Consider the following 18,490-nt stretch of genomic DNA (forward strand, 5'->3'; position numbering starts at 1 on the left):
TACCAAGGTCATGTTCTCTCGCTCTGACCCCTTTCCTCTATCTTTGGGGCTTGTTCTCATAGGTGGATGGGCAGTGGTAACCTGTCCTTGTGCCGTGGTGTATGCTGTCAAATTCAATATCCGAGCAGAAAGCCCACGCGACTACACCGACATTCTGCTGTCCATGAAGCATTTTCCAAACCTAACACTGTACGATTTTGCCCGCGGTTTGGCTACCCACGCCAACCAAAGAGTGCCTGGCACTTTTCGGCCGCATGGTGGCAGGTTGCTTGAACCCACCGAGAGCAACATTGCAGAGGCAAACGCAGGTGAACTTACAGTGAACTTACCATGGCTACATAACAAAAAAAAGTTGCCAGACCAAGAAGGACACCCTCTCACAGGATCATCGGATCATTACGCCCTCTATGATCGCTTTCATGAGGACAATACAAAGGACAAGAGTGATGTCCTTCGGAAAATCGAACTCTCTCCTGAGATCTGTGGCTGGGTGAACAGTCAGACAGCGGAACAGCTGTTTTCTGGAATGAGGCAGAATAATCATTTCTTAAACATGATGACGCCATCTTCGCATGTTTTCCTAATGAGAAACATTCTGCACCATTACAACCAAAACAAAAATGCTGCCACAATGGATAAACTGAAGAGGACATTTGGCCAGGAAGTCACTCTAAATTCTTATGGCCAAGCAGTGTTGGGTATGTATTTGAAATGACACAAATGTTGCCTTTATGCCTTCACCTAGAAGTCTAATTTACAGCATCCTTCAGCACAAAAGCAGAAAGCTGAATGAATGATGATTTTAATATTGGGTTTTTTTGTATTGTAGAAGGCACACAGTCCACAGACTCCCGCACAATTCAACAAGGTTCGACCGATGGGGACACTCTTGAAGAAGGTTTGTCTATGTCTATTATAGTTGAAGTGGCACATAATGTTTAATGTATGGGTCATTAGTAACCGTATGACATTGCACAGAAGTATTGCTTTTGTCCTTCACAACACATTTTGTTTGTCTTAACTACTTACTTTTGGTGTTTTCTTTTTTTTTTCTTTTTTTTTTTAACCTCACTTGTTTACGTTTCTTATGTGTACAATATCTGCCAGAAAACAGCCATGTGTCAGCAGAGCAAGGCCAAAGCACACATGAAGACATGACTGTGGACCCTCCTAAAGCAGGTGCACTTATGTCCTTTTGTTCTTAAAGGGGCACGCAAATAGTTTATGTACGATGCACCAATGTTCTCCCATTTTGTCTTTCAGTATCACTTCAACAGCAGGCATGCCGTGTGGGCCTCACTGTGCAGCTCTTACATGTGTAGGCTCAATAGAGGTCAAGAGGTCACGCTGGTCCTTCGCTTCGCACCCTGATCAACAAAAAGTGGTACTGTGATTGTCGATAGTTATAATGGAATATTTTAAAGAGGTAAACTAGGTTTGAATTAAATAGTAATAGTACTTTGTGTTTTCCAGCTGCATTATGTGTTGGACCACAACAGACCGGGCCATGAACTCATAGTGCGTGACCACAACAGCTGCCTAACCCGTTCCGACTTCCAAACACTAGGCCTGCAGAGGGAGATGGAGTCAACTCTAAGTTCCTTGTGGTACATAGTGCGAACCCAATACCCAATTTTCCACATGTAGTAATCAACTTTTTTTGTCACAGATTGGGAATGCCTGTTTTGATATAATCAAGAGGATAGCAGTTTCCAAGGTAGAGTAAACTAAGTATCTGCTATGTGCTGAGTTAATTGCCATTGTAGGTGTTAACCCTTGAATTTAAATTAAGGTTGTGTTTTGATGCTTGATCAGAGGAAGAAGGTCCACATTGTAGATCTGTACGTCTGACCAACTTGGCTGCCACCTCTTAGCAAGGACCCTATGGCAAATATACCTGTAAGTATGATCCCTATGATGTTGGACAATGCTATGCTTGAGTTGAGTACATTGATTAATCTTGTCTTTGCAAATCTCTTTTGTTAGAGCCAAGCCCATCAGCTGGATGCCATTTTCATCCCTCTGTGGACACCTGGTCACTATCAGATCTGTGTGCGTATTATCTACCATTAATTACACTGTCTCGAAAGAAGTGGGAAATCATGTCTCTTCTTTGTATATTCTCATTTCCTTCACAATTGCTTGACGTAGCAGCCAGGCTCCATGCTGACATGTACCTCCACGAGGAAACATTTTTTTCAGATGCACTTCACCATGATGCTTTTTTAACTTATTAAACCAAAGGTTGTTCTCTTTAGGTCATCGAGCCAGCTCAGAAACGCATCCTCTTCCTGGACTCGCTTTTTGCAGTGAGCGAGTCTGGATTTAGAGGAGGGCAACAGTATATTCCACTATTGAGGTTTTATATACTATATATTTACATATACACATAGCAAAATGTTGGACTTGGCCACGTTCCTATGACCTGTCCATGAAGTTCGTATGACCTTTTCGTAAGTTTCATTTGGTCGTGTTCGTATGACCTTTTCATAAGTTTCATTTGGTCATGTTCATATGACCGTTTTCATTTTTCAGGGATGCTAACAACTCGCGGGGGGTTTTATAAAAAAAGGTCAGGGTAAGAGCTGGCACACAGATCTGGACCCTGTGTGGCAAGCCTGGGGCTTGGAGATAGGCTTAGGGTTAGGGCAGTATGAGGGCTTGAAGGAGAGACAAAAATGTTTCTGAACATATCTTTGGATTCATGTGTAAGTGCCCTGTACATTTCAGATGAAATCAAATAAATAGATAAAAGTTGAAAATAGTGGACAGGTAACTAATAAATTTGAGTGGAAAAACACTGAATAACACAGATAATTTTGATTCAACTACCGCTCTCTTCTTTTTGACCATACATGCGTTTGCAACCCTGATTTTTCTTTGGTCATGTTCCTTTGACCTTTTCACTGTTACGATGTGGTTGAGTTCATTTGACTCTTGTAATTGATTTGGCTGTGTTCTTCTGGCCCTTTTCATTTGAATTGAAGCAATTGTTGATTGTTTTTCTCTTCATTATGACAAATGTAATTGTTTACCTTTGATTATTTTAGGAACATTGCTCAAAACATTTCTGTTGGTTCCTGGGAGGAGCTAACCGGCAAAGAGTTGCAGGTATTTAAATAGTTATATGCATCACACATTGCATGTGCGAGTGAGTGTGTTCAATTCATGAATACTTGACTTTCTTGATTAAGGGCTTCCCTAGCCAGCAAATGGGTTTGGACTGCGGCATCTTCATGATAATGGTGGGTCCTATGTCAATGGTGGAATTTATTAAATTTTAAATTTGCCATAAATTACTCCAATGCTGCACACATGTCTATATCAAACTTTGAAGCTATAAAACATTTTTTGGGGTACAGGCAGCCTTGTACGTCACCTTAGAGGCCGAATTTGACTACTCTGTTGTAAGTATTTTTTTATTATGACATTGTTATGACCCGGTTCTTTCATTCTGTGTTCAGTACTGAAGCAAAACCTTCTTTAATTTCAGCACGACATGCCTGCCCTGCGGAGATGGTGGTGTCTGCTGCTACTGGAAAATGACACCCTTGACAGGTATGTACAGTAATCTTTGTTGATGGCATGGGTCAATGACCATTGGTAGGTATTGGTAGGTATTTTCTCTCTTTCTCTTTCTCACATTCTCTCTTAATGAGTTCACTCAGTTTGACTGTTTTACCTTCGGTAGGTAATTTCAATGCCGTACTTATTCAATTGTACATTTTCATTTGTAGTCATGGCCAAGTCTTCGCACATTGGACAGCAGAGTGCCAGGAGCTATTGAGTGGCAATTATTCCCCAGTGTTTAGGCTGAAGAGAACGCGCAAACTGGGCTCTGAGGTTAGTCCTGAGGAAGAACCTAATACACAAAACTGCCCCCCTCCCCACCACCACCTTAACCTGACTCCCCCACCTTACTGTGCCACCCTCCCATATACAGACTACATACAACCCACTGCATCATCAGTAAGCCACTGCCCCACATACACAGCACACAGGCCACCCCCCGCCCCCCCCCCCACCTGTTAGGGTATGACTTCACTCATCACAACACACAACCACCTTTTTTAAATTTAGGGTTATAACCAACCAGTTTTTCTGATGACACCCCTAACATTTAATCTAAAAGTAGGGGACGCTAACCACTGCACCAACACACCCACTAAGTGTTCTTCAATATGCCATTTCTGGCCTTCCTGCCTTACTGTCTTCCTGTCTTTCATGTCTTCTCCATGACACCATCGGAACAACACACAACGGAGAAGGACTCACAGCGATGAGGGAAGGAGAGGAACCCAGCCAACCCAAAAAATTCACTGTTACCATTTATTTCACTGTTACCAGTCATTTATCAAATATGAGTGTTCTTTTTGTTTGTTTCTTTTAGTTTTTGTTCTTATGTTCTTCATTGGTTTCTTGGATAGACAGTGAGACTTGAAATAGGCGACTTGTAATATAATTTGTAGATAATTTGTAGAATAGCTTTGGGACTATTTTACTAACTAACTGACTGACTGACTGACTGACTGACTAACTACTGTTTTGGGACTCCGATGAGACTTGAAATAGGCGACTTGTAATATAATTTGTAGATAATTTGTAGAATAGCTTTGGGACTATTTTACTAACTAACTGACTGACTGACTGACTGACTGACTGACTACTGTTTTGGGACTCCGATGAGACTTGAAATAGGCGACTTGTAATATAATTTGTAGATAATTTGTAGAATAGCTTTGGGACTATTTTACTAACTGACTGACTGACTGACTGACTGACTACTGTTTTGGGACTCCGATGAGACTTGAAATAGGCGACTTGTAATATAATTTGTAGATAATTTGTAGAATAGCTTTGGGACTATTTTACTAACTAACTGACTGACTGACTGACTGACTGACTACTGTTTTGGGACTCCGATGAGACTTGAAATAGGCGACTTGTAATATAATTTGTAGATAATTTGTAGAATAGCTTTGGGACTATTTTACTAACTGACTGACTGACTGACTGACTACTGTTTTGGGACTCCGATGAGACTTGAAATAGGCGACTTGTAATATAATTTGTAGATAATTTGTAGAATAGCTTTGGGACTATTTTACTAACTAACTGACTGACTGACTGACTGACTGACTACTGTTTTGGGACTCCGATGAGACTTGAAATAGGCGACTTGTAATATAATTTGTAGATAATTTGTAGAATAGCTTTGGGACTATTTTACTAACTGACTGACTGACTGACTGACTGACTACTGTTTTGGGACTCCGATGAGACTTGAAATAGGCGACTTGTAATATAATTTGTAGATAATTTGTAGAATAGCTTTGGGACTATTTTACTAACTAACTGACTGACTGACTGACTGACTACTGTTTTGGGACTCCGATGAGACTTGAAATAGGCGACTTGTAATATAATTTGTAGATAATTTGTAGAATAGCTTTGGGACTATTTTACTAACTGACTGACTGACTGACTGACTGACTACTGTTTTGGGACTCCGATGAGACTTGAAATAGGCGACTTGTAATATAATTTGTAGATAATTTGTAGAATAGCTTTGGGACTATTTTACTAACTGACTGACTGACTGACTGACTGACTACTGTTTTGGGACTCCGATGAGACTTGAAATAGGCGACTTGTAATATAATTTGTAGATAATTTGTAGAATAGCTTTGGGACTATTTTACTAACTGACTGACTGACTGACTGACTGACTGACTACTGTTTTGGGACTCCGATGAGACTTGAAATAGGCGACTTGTAATATAATTTGTAGATAATTTGTAGAATAGCTTTGGGACTATTTTACTAACTGACTGACTGACTGACTGACTGACTGACTACTGTTTTGGGACTCCGATGAGACTTGAAATAGGCGACTTGTAATATAATTTGTACCCGGTTCTTTCATTCTGTGTTCAGTACTGAAGCAAAACCTTCTTTAATTTCAGCACGACATGCCTGCCCTGCGGAGATGGTGGTGTCTGATGCTACTGGAAAATGACACCCTTGACAGGTATGTACAGTAATCTTTGTTGATGGCATGGGTCAATGACCATTGGTAGGTATTGGTAGGTATTTTCTCTCTTTCTCTTTCTCACATTCTCTCTTAATGAGTTCACTCAGTTTGACTGTTTTACCGTCGGTAGGTAATTTCAATGCCGACACCATCGGAACAACACACAACGGAGAAGGACTCACAGCGATGAGGGAAGGAGAGGAACCCAGCCAACCCAAAAACCCAAAAAATTCACTGTTACCATTTATTTCACTGTTACCAGTCATTTATCAAATATGAGTGTTCTTTTTGTTTGTTTCTTTTAGTTTTTGTTCTTATGTTCTTCATTGGTTTCTTGGATAGACAGTGAGACTTGAAATAGGCGACTTGTAATATAATTTGTAGATAATTTGTAGAATAGCTTTGGGACTATTTTACTAACTGACTGACTGACTGACTGACTGACTGACTAACTACTGTTTTGGGACTCCGATGAGACTTGAAATAGGCGACTTGTAATATAATTTGTAGAATAGCTTTGGGACTATTTTACTAACTAACTGACTGACTGACTGACTGACTACTGTTTTGGGACTCCGATGGGACTTGAAATAGGCGACTTGTAATATAATTTGTAGATAATTTGTAGAATAGCTTTGGGACTATTTTACTAACTGACTGACTGACTGACTGACTACTGTTTTGGGACTCCGATGAGACTTGAAATAGGCGACTTGTAATATAATTTGTAGATAATTTGTAGAATAGCTTTGGGACTATTTTACTAACTGACTGACTGACTGACTGACTACTGTTTTGGGACTCCGATGAGACTTGAAATAGGCGACTTGTAATATAATTTGTAGATAATTTGTAGAATAGCTTTGGGACTATTTTACTAACTGACTGACTGACTGACTGACTGACTGACTACTGTTTTGGGACTCCGATGAGACTTGAAATAGGCGACTTGTAATATAATTTGTAGATAATTTGTAGAATAGCTTTGGGACTATTTTACTAACTGACTGACTGACTGACTGACTACTGTTTTGGGACTCCGATGAGACTTGAAATAGGCGACTTGTAATATAATTTGTAGATAATTTGTAGAAAAGCTTTGGGACTATTTTACTAACTAACTGACTGACTGACTGACTAACTACTGTTTTGGGACTCCGATGAGACTTGAAATAGGCGACTTGTAATATAATTTGTACCCGGTTCTTTCATTCTGTGTTCAGTACTGAAGCAAAACCTTCTTTAATTTCAGCACGACATGCCTGCCCTGCGGAGATGGTGGTGTCTGATGCTACTGGAAAATGACACCCTTGACAGGTATGTACAGTAATCTTTGTTGATGGCATGGGTCAATGACCATTGGTAGGTATTGGTAGGTATTTTCTCTCTTTCTCTTTCTCTTTCTCACATTCTCTCTTAATGAGTTCACTCAGTTTGACTGTTTTACCGTCGGTAGGTAATTTCAATGCCGACACCATCGGAACAACACACAACGGAGAAGGACTCACAGCGATGAGGGAAGGAGAGGAACCCAGCCAACCCAAAAAATTCACTGTTACCATTTATTTCACTGTTACCAGTCATTTATCAAATATGAGTGTTCTTTTTGTTTGTTTCTTTTAGTTTTTGTTCTTATGTTCTTCATTGGTTTCTTGGATAGACAGTGAGACTTGAAATAGGCGACTTGTAATATAATTTGTAGATAATTTGTAGAATAGCTTTGGGACTATTTTACTGACTGACTGACTGACTGACTGACTGACTGACTGACTACTGTTTTGGGACTCCGATGAGACTTGAAATAGGCGACTTGTAATATAATTTGTAGATAATTTGTAGAATAGCTTTGGGACTATTTTACTAACTAACTAACTGACTGACTGACTGACTACTGTTTTGGGACTCCGATGAGACTTGAAATAGGCGACTTGTAATATAATTTGTAGATAATTTGTAGAATAGCTTTGGGACTATTTTACTAACTAACTAACTGACTGACTGACTGATTGACTGACTAACTGACTAACTACTGTTTTGGGACTCCGATTGGACTATTATTTTTACTATTATTACTATGATCTCTGTTATCAAATGTGAGTGAACATAAATCCAAAGTGTTAATACACTGCAGTTGTCTTCCATGAATGCCCCAAGTTGTGATGCTTCCTACACTTTAAAACCTGACTTAAAAATATTATATATATATATATATATATATATATAGCTGTGTATAGCAGCTCTGTATAGCTGTGTGTATACGCTCAATATACAACAGTTGGGAACCAATCAGATCGCTTGATTTATGCCACCCGTTTTATATATATATATATATAAATTAATATATTTACGTAATTTACCGTCAAGCGATTTAACGATCTATATATATATATTATATATTAAAATATTAATTAATATATTCGGGCGCAAACAATCCCAGAATGCACTCGCCCGTGATGTGTCCCAGAATGCACTCGCCCGTGAGGCCTTCCCGCAGGCCGCAGCGAGACGTACTTGCTATTGTTAGCCATTAGCCTGTGTTCTCCCTGTAGTACGACAAAGCTTCAATCTGCTACGATGTCCATCAGTTCTCTGCTCAACAATCGTTAAATAAAGTGTTTTTATTTATTGATCGTCAGCCTCTGGTCGCGTTTATTCAGGGCTAGTAATTCGATTCAAATGTGATGTAGAACCTTTCGTTGTTATTGGGGTTAGGCTACACTAAAAGTGTCCATCACATGCAGCATGGAGAAAACGGGTGTAAAACCCTATGAGCGGGCGGGCATGAGCAGCGCTCATCGGACGGACATGGTCATCAACGTCAACCGCTCCACACCCACGCCCAGGTCGGTTCGTTCTCGTTAAAGAGTCGTTCATTCAAACTGATTTGTTCGCAAACGACCCATCTCACACACACACACACACACACACACACACACACACACACACACACACACACACACACACACACACACACACACACACACACACACACACACACACACACACACACACACACACACACCTGCTCGGAGGAGGCGCTTCGTCGGCGAGAGAAAAAAGTTTTTTCTCAATGACAACATGTCACCAACCACCGTATTTTAGAGTAGCGTTGCGTAGTTTCCTTTCTATTATCTATATTTCATGAAACAAAACGTTTCCGATAGTCCGACACGGCAAGAACCGTGGAACGAGTTTCTCCTCGTTCTCGAACGAGTTTCCTCGTTTACGATGAGACGAGTCAAATCTATGATTGGTTGGGTTAGGTGTGAGGGACGGTAATATTAGCATATTAGCTCTGATAATAGGCGGCGACGTTGGCCCCAAACCCATGCTTTGCTGTGCCTATGAAGTCTAAGTTGAACATTTCTCAACATTTTACGCAGGCCAAGTTCAGACTTGGCCCCTGGTGTGAGAGTCTGCATGGTTGTATTCAGTCAGGCTGAATGGACTCTTGAGCTTGGTGAGGCTGCAAACCTGTTTGAGCAAGCAAACAGAGCGCCACACACAATGGCAAGATGGAGAAGCATTGTAGCGTTATATTATATATATATATATATACATACACAGTAGCGAACCGTGACTCTTAAACCTGGGCCCTCTGACCCCCCTTCCCCCGTCGCGAAAAAAGCAAACCACCAGCTTATCTTACTGTGTCCTCTCTATAGTACTGCAAAAGTTACCTATGACAATTCCAGCTCTGAAACAAAAATGAATACGCTAGTCCAGCCTTAGCAATAAAAAAACAATATATATATATATATATATATATATATATATATACAGTAGCGAACCGTGACTCTTAAACCTGGGCCCTATAACCCCCCTTCCCCCGTATATATATATATATATATATATATATATATATATATATATCCGAGTCCTGTAACTAACTGTTAGTTACAAAACACTTGGTCAGTGTTGAATGACCATGTACGGAGGGAATACTTTGCAACAGGAATAGTATTTATTGTGACATAATGGTAAGCCCTAGATCAGACCCACAGGACATGACTAAAGAGGAGAGCGTAGTGAATGCTCTAGAGTCTACAGTCGGGGTTATGGAAAAATCTTGGTTTGGCTTTAAACTGTCTCTACCAAGCACTACCAGGAGGGACGTGGACTCCGGTCTCCTGTGTCCTGATGATAGTTGGGTGGCGTCTGTCACTGAAACGTAACAGCGTTTTGGTTCAGAAAGGTCGACCTTCCATTTGATTCCATGGAATGTAATCTGTTTGGTTACCACGTCCACGTAGGAGGAACTCAACCAGGAGGAGGGGAAGACTGACAATGTGTCAAGAACAGGTTATTATTGTTTGCACACTCAACAGGTTCCTCTTATTTGCAAACTCAACAGGTTCCTCTTATTTGCACACTCAACAGCCCGCAGAGCGACTGGACCAGGACAACCTGCTGGCATGTAGACTGTTCCTAGGATGTTGGAGAAGCATAAATCTTAATTGTAAGTATCTGCACTTCAACAATTGATAAGGATCATTTTCAACTAAACATACACAAAGGGATGCAATAAGTATTAGTATTGTGGCAGGATGAAAATACAGTCTGTCCGAATATGTGTCCCTCTATAACATTGGCTAGGAAAGAAGAAACATGTATATTTTTTCTTCAGTGTGCATTATAGAGAAGGGATACATATTTTGACTATTTTTGTGTAGGGGAATGAAAGGCACTATAATTGCGATAGGCCTGCATTATTAGGCCTACGATGATCATTGTTATAATTATTTATTCCGAATAATTTGTAACAAAATCCGCAGATTATGATAGGATTTGTGCAACTGTAACAAAAGACTTGTGAACTCATAACCCCTATGTTGTGTTTACAGTGGTAGAAATATATTTACGACTTCAAATTTACTGTTACACATTTGTGACTTTAGTGTATGCATGCAAAATCTGCAGTTACATGTGCTTAGACTTTTGCTACAATAATACCTTCATAGCTACGGCCAAAGTTGTTTACCAGAATAGATAAGAGGTGTGATAGAAACCTAACCACTTCCTCGTTGTGAGAATGTTGTCATTGTGTGTCATGTGAACCGATGCACTTCAACATTATGTCCTTCAATAGACCTCTGAAGAATAAGTCCCGCCTCTGAGGCTCCTGGTTCCCTCAGTCAAATGTCTATGGGGAATAACACGGGGTTTATGAATGATCGTACATAACAAACTCTGTAGGTGGCGGAGAAGTAAAAGCTGATATAAACCCCCGTGTTATTTCCCATAGACATTTGACCAAGGGAACCGGGAGCCTCGGAGGCGGGACTTATTCTTCAGAGGTCTATAACACGCAAGTTTAAGCAAGCACTCCGATTGGTCAATTCCCATTCTCGAGCGTGTTTAAATGCCTGGTGAAAGAACGGACAAAAAGAGCGTGCCTAATTACAGAAAGTATCGCTACGCTAACTAGCCGAAACCACTTTCATGAGCCTAGTTTCCATAACAACGTTCAACTGACCAAGAGTCGGCTATCGTTACTATAGGAACTATTTTCTGATGGAGATGAACTCGGGCAGAAAGCTTGAATTTGAGGGCAAATTAACCCACAATATGAAAATATTTTACAATATTGTTGATAATGAAGATGGTTTGTGTTATTGAATCGCAATCTTACACAGGACTTCAGAACTCGGCGCAAGCGCCTCGTTCCTACGGCTGTGCTTTGCGGATTGCTTAATTTGGGTTTGCAGCCGTTCCGAACACTCAGACAACCCGCTGAGCGCCTGGACCATAAGGAGGACAAGATGGCAGCTGGACTGTTCCTACGACGTTGGGGAAGCATGTACCTGCCTCTTGATTGTATGTATCTGCACTTCAACAATTGATAAGGATATATCATTTTCAACTAACGTACACAAAAGGAGGAAATAGAAAAAAAAGCACAGTTCAAATAGGAAAGATTAAGAAACTTGATTTCCTAGAGAAATGCAAGCTTATACAGCCCTTAGCACATTCATGTGGACATTTAATTTAGTTTATTTAGTATCTCTTATTGTCCATAGTAGTCATGTGGATCCCTTTTTTTTATAATCCTGTGTATGGTATCTCTATCTATCTAAATCATTTGTGTATTTTAACCAGGGACGTCACTACTAGGATTGAAATTGGAAAGAAATGTCACCACATCTTTAAAGTGTTTCTTTAATTCATTCCTGATTCATAATTCATTATAACAGTATAGAGTATAGCAGAGCCTCTACCAGGCCTGTTTTCTGTCTCACTCTTTTCTTCAACGGCCTTAAGAACTCCTGCTCCCCTCTGAGTCTTCAGGATGTCCTCCTTTTTAAAAATAGAAATAATCTAGACAAATGTGAGACAAGAGTTTATATGATTTAAAAGTCTACATATTGGGGTGAGTTCAATAAGATTAAAATATGGTAAAATTGTAATGACCACGGAAGAGACAATATGTTAAAATGAAAAAATGTATAGGCTGGTTTAGCCATCTTTCTGCCTGCCACTAATAATTCTATATATATATATTAAAAAAAAAAAAAAAAAAAAAAATTATATATATATATAGGCCTTATATATATTTCTTTTATGGGTGGGTGCTTCTGATCATCTGATCATCCCCCCAAAATAGGCCCAACGACGTCCCTGCTTTTAGCTGAATGAATACGTTGTAATCAGGTTTTATCATCATGGAAATAAGGTTATTAATTTCAGTATTTCCTCCACAGTTAATGCTGATTCAATTCGACCCACCCAACATGTTGTCCAGTTATGGCATGCCATTGGAGACCAAATCCGAAAATCTGCCTCGATTCGACCAAATGGACGTCAAAAAGAACGCGTTGGCGGGACCCACATTTAACGTCTTCGGACGTTCCAGTCACCATGTAACGAGTGGTCAAAATATAATATGCTATAATGGCCGATCACTAAGATGAACTAGCTACTTACTATACTTCAAACGAGACTGTAACCAAAAAGCTCTTAACTATCTCATAACCAAACTAAGCACCTTGTCTAAGTAGTGAACTGAAAATAATCTATAATCTTAAATCTCTCACATGTGTGATATTTTATCCACCGATAAACTGCGACTCTGCCGTAGCAAATGTAATTTATGTGTTCCAGACTCAATGCATGACAATGCATGACAGTACTGCCAGTGAATTAACAAGATAGGCCCATCAATTTAGTTTTGATTGGATGACGTTTCAACTGTCAACAAACGTAAATGTGCTAAAATGAACTACAGAAATAATGAATAAATAATAATAAAATAACAAATGATGACAATAAGCCTTGTTCGTTTAGCCCCAATAGTCCATTGAATAGGTAAGACAATAAGAGACACACCAGAAGATCACTCAATGGAGGTGAGTTTATTCCTGGTCTCATGACTTCCTGAGTTGGTGTGGTTTCAGATCAGGTACAGTTGGATCCTCGTCTGATGAACTTTAACTGTGGACATTAAAACGATTACGTCAAGTCCATTGATCACACACCACCACCACAGCAAGCAGGTTTCTTCCGTGAAAACATTTTAGCATTTTATAATGAGCTACAATATAAGCTGAGAATGAAACAGTCTCTGAAGGAGAAATTAAGTCCAATGCGTGTGTAACGGAGTTGAAAGACTCGGAAGTGAAATCTCACAATATTATAATGTTAACATGCTATTGTTAATACGCGTGTTTTATATGAAAGGTTCCAGATGTTGTACCGCATTCTCCAAGGTTGTATATGAGGCTGCGTGACTGCTTGTCTGTTTACTTTCACGCATTTTGGTCGTTTGCGCTACCCGTACATTAGAACTAGGCCATCTCCGTTGGAGGTAAGCAGGTTTCGGGAGCGCTCTGTATACGGCATTTCAGAATGTTAGTAAACAATAGCCGCAACGACACTTCCGGGTGGCAGAACGAGCGGCTACCACTGAGCTGAAGCCATCCAGCTGGCTGTAAACACAAATAATAATAATAAATAATAATAAATAAATAGCAATAAAGACTATGTCACACAGTCAACAAAACATTGTTGTTGATCTTAAGTTGAAACGATGACGAAAACTATATTAATATAATATAATATAATATATATATATATATTAATGAGACGTCCCGTAGCACCCCGCAAGAAGAAAATCATTAATTCAAGCCATTTACTCTGTTTTCTCGATCGTGGAAGGGTTTGTTTACTAGTGGTGCCAACGGAGAACGCATCGGCTTTTGCCACCCGGAAGAACATAGTGTGACGTCATGGTGAATTGCCGTATATAATTTGATATTTCAATAAATGAACGTTTATTTTATTTTTTTACAATTTTTGATTTAATATTAGTGTAGGCCTATATACGTCTAGGAACTTACGCTCTCGAAGTGTAATGTTGTTAACAGGGTTTAATTAATTCAGTTGGGAGAATCCGGAGCATTTCTTGTAAATGGTGTGACTTCAAATAATGACATAGCCCCGCCCCCTCCTGGCTGTAGCCCACCCAGCTCAGCTTTAGAGGCGCGGTAGAGAGACGGAGCTCACATCCTGCAGCCGGGACAGTATGGCAAGCCGAATTGTCATTTATCAACTAAGTTTGACTATCCGGAATTAACATTGTAGATATCAACAACTTCTTTCTGACTAGTCGTAATTACATTTTGAATAGTTGGAATTTTCATTCAAGATATCTGTAATGTAATTGTGACTAGTCGAAACGACAGATAAAGATATCTGCAATTCAGTTTCGCCTAGTCAAAAAGAACATTTTGGATATCCACAACTACATTCCTCCTATCCACAATTGTCATTTCAGATATCCACAAAGACATTCCTCCTAGGAGAAATGACGTCTTTTTTGCCATTCATGTCTATGGGGTTTCTCATTACAGATATCTACAATTCAATTGAGGATATCCACTATGTGAATTACGGATATCTGCAACTGAATTGTAGATATCTGTAATTCCAGTTTGAGATATCTACAATTTGATTCTGACTATCCCTAACTCCAGTTTGAGATATCTACAACGTCGTTTTGACTAGTCATGACTCCAGTTAGAGATATCTACAACTTAATTTTGCCTAGTCAAAACTTCATTTAAGATATCTGAAAAGGGACATGTAGATATCTTGAATTGAGGTGAATTAAAGATATCTTGAACTTGAATTATGACTAGTCAGAATCAAATTGTAGATATCTCAAACTGGAATTACAGATATCTACAATTCAGTTGCAGATATCCGTAATTCACATAGTGGATATCCGCAATTGAATTGTAGATATCTGTAATGAGAAACCCCATAGACATGAATGGCAAAAAAGACGTCATTTCTCCTAGGAGGAATGTCTTTGTGGATATCTGAAATGACAATTGTGGATAGGAGGAATGTAGTTGCGGATATCCAAAATGTTCTTTTTGACTAGGCGAAACTGAATTGCAGATATCTGCAACACATATCCAGTCTAGCGAATTTATGTCAAATTGGCTTGCCATAGGACAGCCAAGGTAGGACGGAAATGTTCTGATCAGTTGTGTTGACTAATCCGTTTGGAACGTTATCGAATGGACGTAATCAGTGGTTATCAGCCCCATAACTAACGTTAGAAATGTGGACCGTAAATGTCGTGGATTTTACTTCAAGTGTCATTGTGATTTATATTATTACAAGTGTGATGTTTAGCTACAATAATACCTTCATAGCTACGGCCAAAGTTGTATACCAGAATAGATAGGCCTAATAGATGTGTGATCGAAACCTAATACTTCCTCGTTGTGATAATGTGGTCATCATTGTGTGTCGCTCGTGACTCGTGTGAACCGAAAGGAACTCGAATGCACTTCAACATTACAACGTCCTCTTTTAACACAGACAGACAACCCGCTGAGTGCCTGGACCATAAGGAGGACAAGATGGCAGCTGGACTGTTCCTACGACGTTGGGGAAGCATGTACCTGCCTCCTGATTGTATGTATCTGCACTTCAACAATTGATAAGGATCCATCATTTTCAACAACACATACACAAAGGGATGAAATACAAAAGATGAGTGGGGGTGGGGGGCGTGTGGGGTTGCGGGCTAACACGGGATTGTTGACTGCAATGTAGCGGATCGACTGGAATCAACGATCAGAGGATACTGCAGTGAGAACGTTGTAGGGGGATGTCTTAAACTCCTCCCCTTTCATTGAAAACAACACGCTGTGGTCTAGTCTAGTCAAGTCATCGTCAGAAGATTCACGGGAGTTTTTTTTGGCCGTGACATTTGTTGCGTGTGCCCGACAGCGTGAGATTGATGCTGAGAGCGTGAGTGTCACGCCAGATCCTGCATGTGGATCCCTTTTTTTTTATAACCTGTGTATGGTATCTCTATCTATCTAAATCATTTGTGTATTTTAACCAGGGACGTCACTACTAGGATTGAAATTGGAAAAAAATAATGTCATCACATCTTTAAAGTGTTTCTTTAATTCATTCATGATTCATAATTCATTATAACAGTATAGAGTATAGCAGAGCCTCTACCGGGCTGTTTTCTGTCTCGCTCTCTTTTCTTTAACGGCCTTAAGAACTCCTGCTCCCCTCTGAGTCTTCAGGATGTCCTCTTTTTTAAAAATAGAAATAATCTAGACAAATGTAAGAGTTGATATGATTTAAAAGTCTACATATTGGGGCGAGTTCAATAAGATTAAAATATGGTAAAATTGTAATGACCACGGAAGAGACAATATGTTAAAATGAAAAAATGTATAGGCTGGTTTAGCCATCTTTCTGCCTGCCACTAATAATTCTATATATATATACAGTGGGGCAAAAAAGTATTTAGTCAGCCACCAATTGTGCAAGTTCTCCCACTTAAAAAGATGAGAGAGGCCTGTAATTTTCATCATAGGTATACCTCAGCTATGAGAGACAAAATGTAAAAAAAAAATCCAGAAAATCACATTGTCTGATTTTTTAAGAATTTATTTGCAAATTATGGTGGAAAATAAGTATTTGGTCACCTACAAACCAGCAATATTTCTGGCTGTCACAGACCTGTAACTTCTTGTAACTTCTTCTTTAAGAGGCTCCTCTGTCCTCCACTCGTTACCTGTATTAATGGCACCTGTTTGAACTCCTTATCAGTATAAAAGACACCTGTCCACAACCTCAAACAGTCACACTCCAAACGCCACTATGGCCAAGACCAAAGAGCTGTCAAAGGACACCAGAAACACAATTGTAGACCTGCACCAGGCTGGGAAGTCTGAATCTGCAATAGGTAAGCAACTTGGTGTGAAGAAATCAACTGTGGGAGCAATTATTAGGAAATGGAAGACATACAAGATCACTGATAATCTCCCTCGATCTGGGGCTCCACGCAAGATCTCACCCCGTGGGGTCAAAATGATCACAAGAACGGTGAACAAAAATCCCAGAACCACACGGGGGGACCTAGTGAATGACCTCCAGAGAGCTGGGACCAAAGTAACAAAGGCAACCATCACTAACACACTACGCCGCCAGGGACTCAAATCCTGCAGTGCCAGACGTGTCCCCCTGCTAAAGCCAGTACATGTCCGGGCCCGTCTGAAGTTTGCTAGAGAGCATTTGGATGATCCAGAAGAGGATTGGGAGAATGTCATATGGTCAGATGAAACCAAAATAGAACTTTTTGGTAAAAACTCAACTTGTCGTGTTTGGAGGAGAAAGAATGCTGAGTTGCATCCAAAGAACACCATACCTACTGTGAAGCATGGGGGTGGAAACATCATGCTTTGGGGCTGTTTTTCTGCCAAGGGACCAGGACGTCTGATCCGTGTGAAGGAAAGAATGAATGGGGAATGAATGAATAGTACTAGTCACTAGTACTATTGTCATCGCTATTCAACTCTCTCCTTGTTGTCCTAATTCCTTCATAACAGTCCATGTGTATGGGTGGGCCACTCCCTCCCTGTGTGTCACAATCCTTATTTTCTCCATTTAATGTGACCTCCCCTTTAATATCTACTGTGCCTGTTGTCAATGGGTACAGTCCTGTGTGATACGGTGGTGGCTGAGCCCTCGGGGGTAATGGCTCAGTTTTCTCATCTTTATTCACTATTTCCCTAGTTGTCCTCTCTTCTTTCCTCCATCTCTCTCCTTCCTTTTGGAACAAGGCTAGCGCTGACTTCTCCCATTTGTCAGAGATCTTTTTTATCTCATCTTTAAGCAATGGACGGTCTCTACTCAAAATTTCCACTGCTGTCGATGCCATATTTATTTTCTTAGGTGTACAAACACTATTTTTTAATACAATTTGTTTGTTTATTCTACTCGTTTGCTAAATTTTCTTTATCTCTGCCTATTGGAATGTGCTTCCCCCCCCCCCACCCTTCCTGTTCTCTAGCCTCTCCTCCTCCTCAGTGGGTAAACACAAAGTTTATCAACCGACAGGTCATAGTTCGAGAGGGGTGGTGACTTGTCTTCTTAAGCTTTTCTTCAACATTATTATATTTATATAGCATATAGGCC

The sequence above is a fragment of the Micromesistius poutassou genome, assembly GCF_964030765.1.
Source record: "Micromesistius poutassou genome assembly, contig: SCAFFOLD_156, whole genome shotgun sequence".
NCBI classification, from domain to species: Eukaryota; Metazoa; Chordata; class Actinopteri; order Gadiformes; family Gadidae; genus Micromesistius; species Micromesistius poutassou.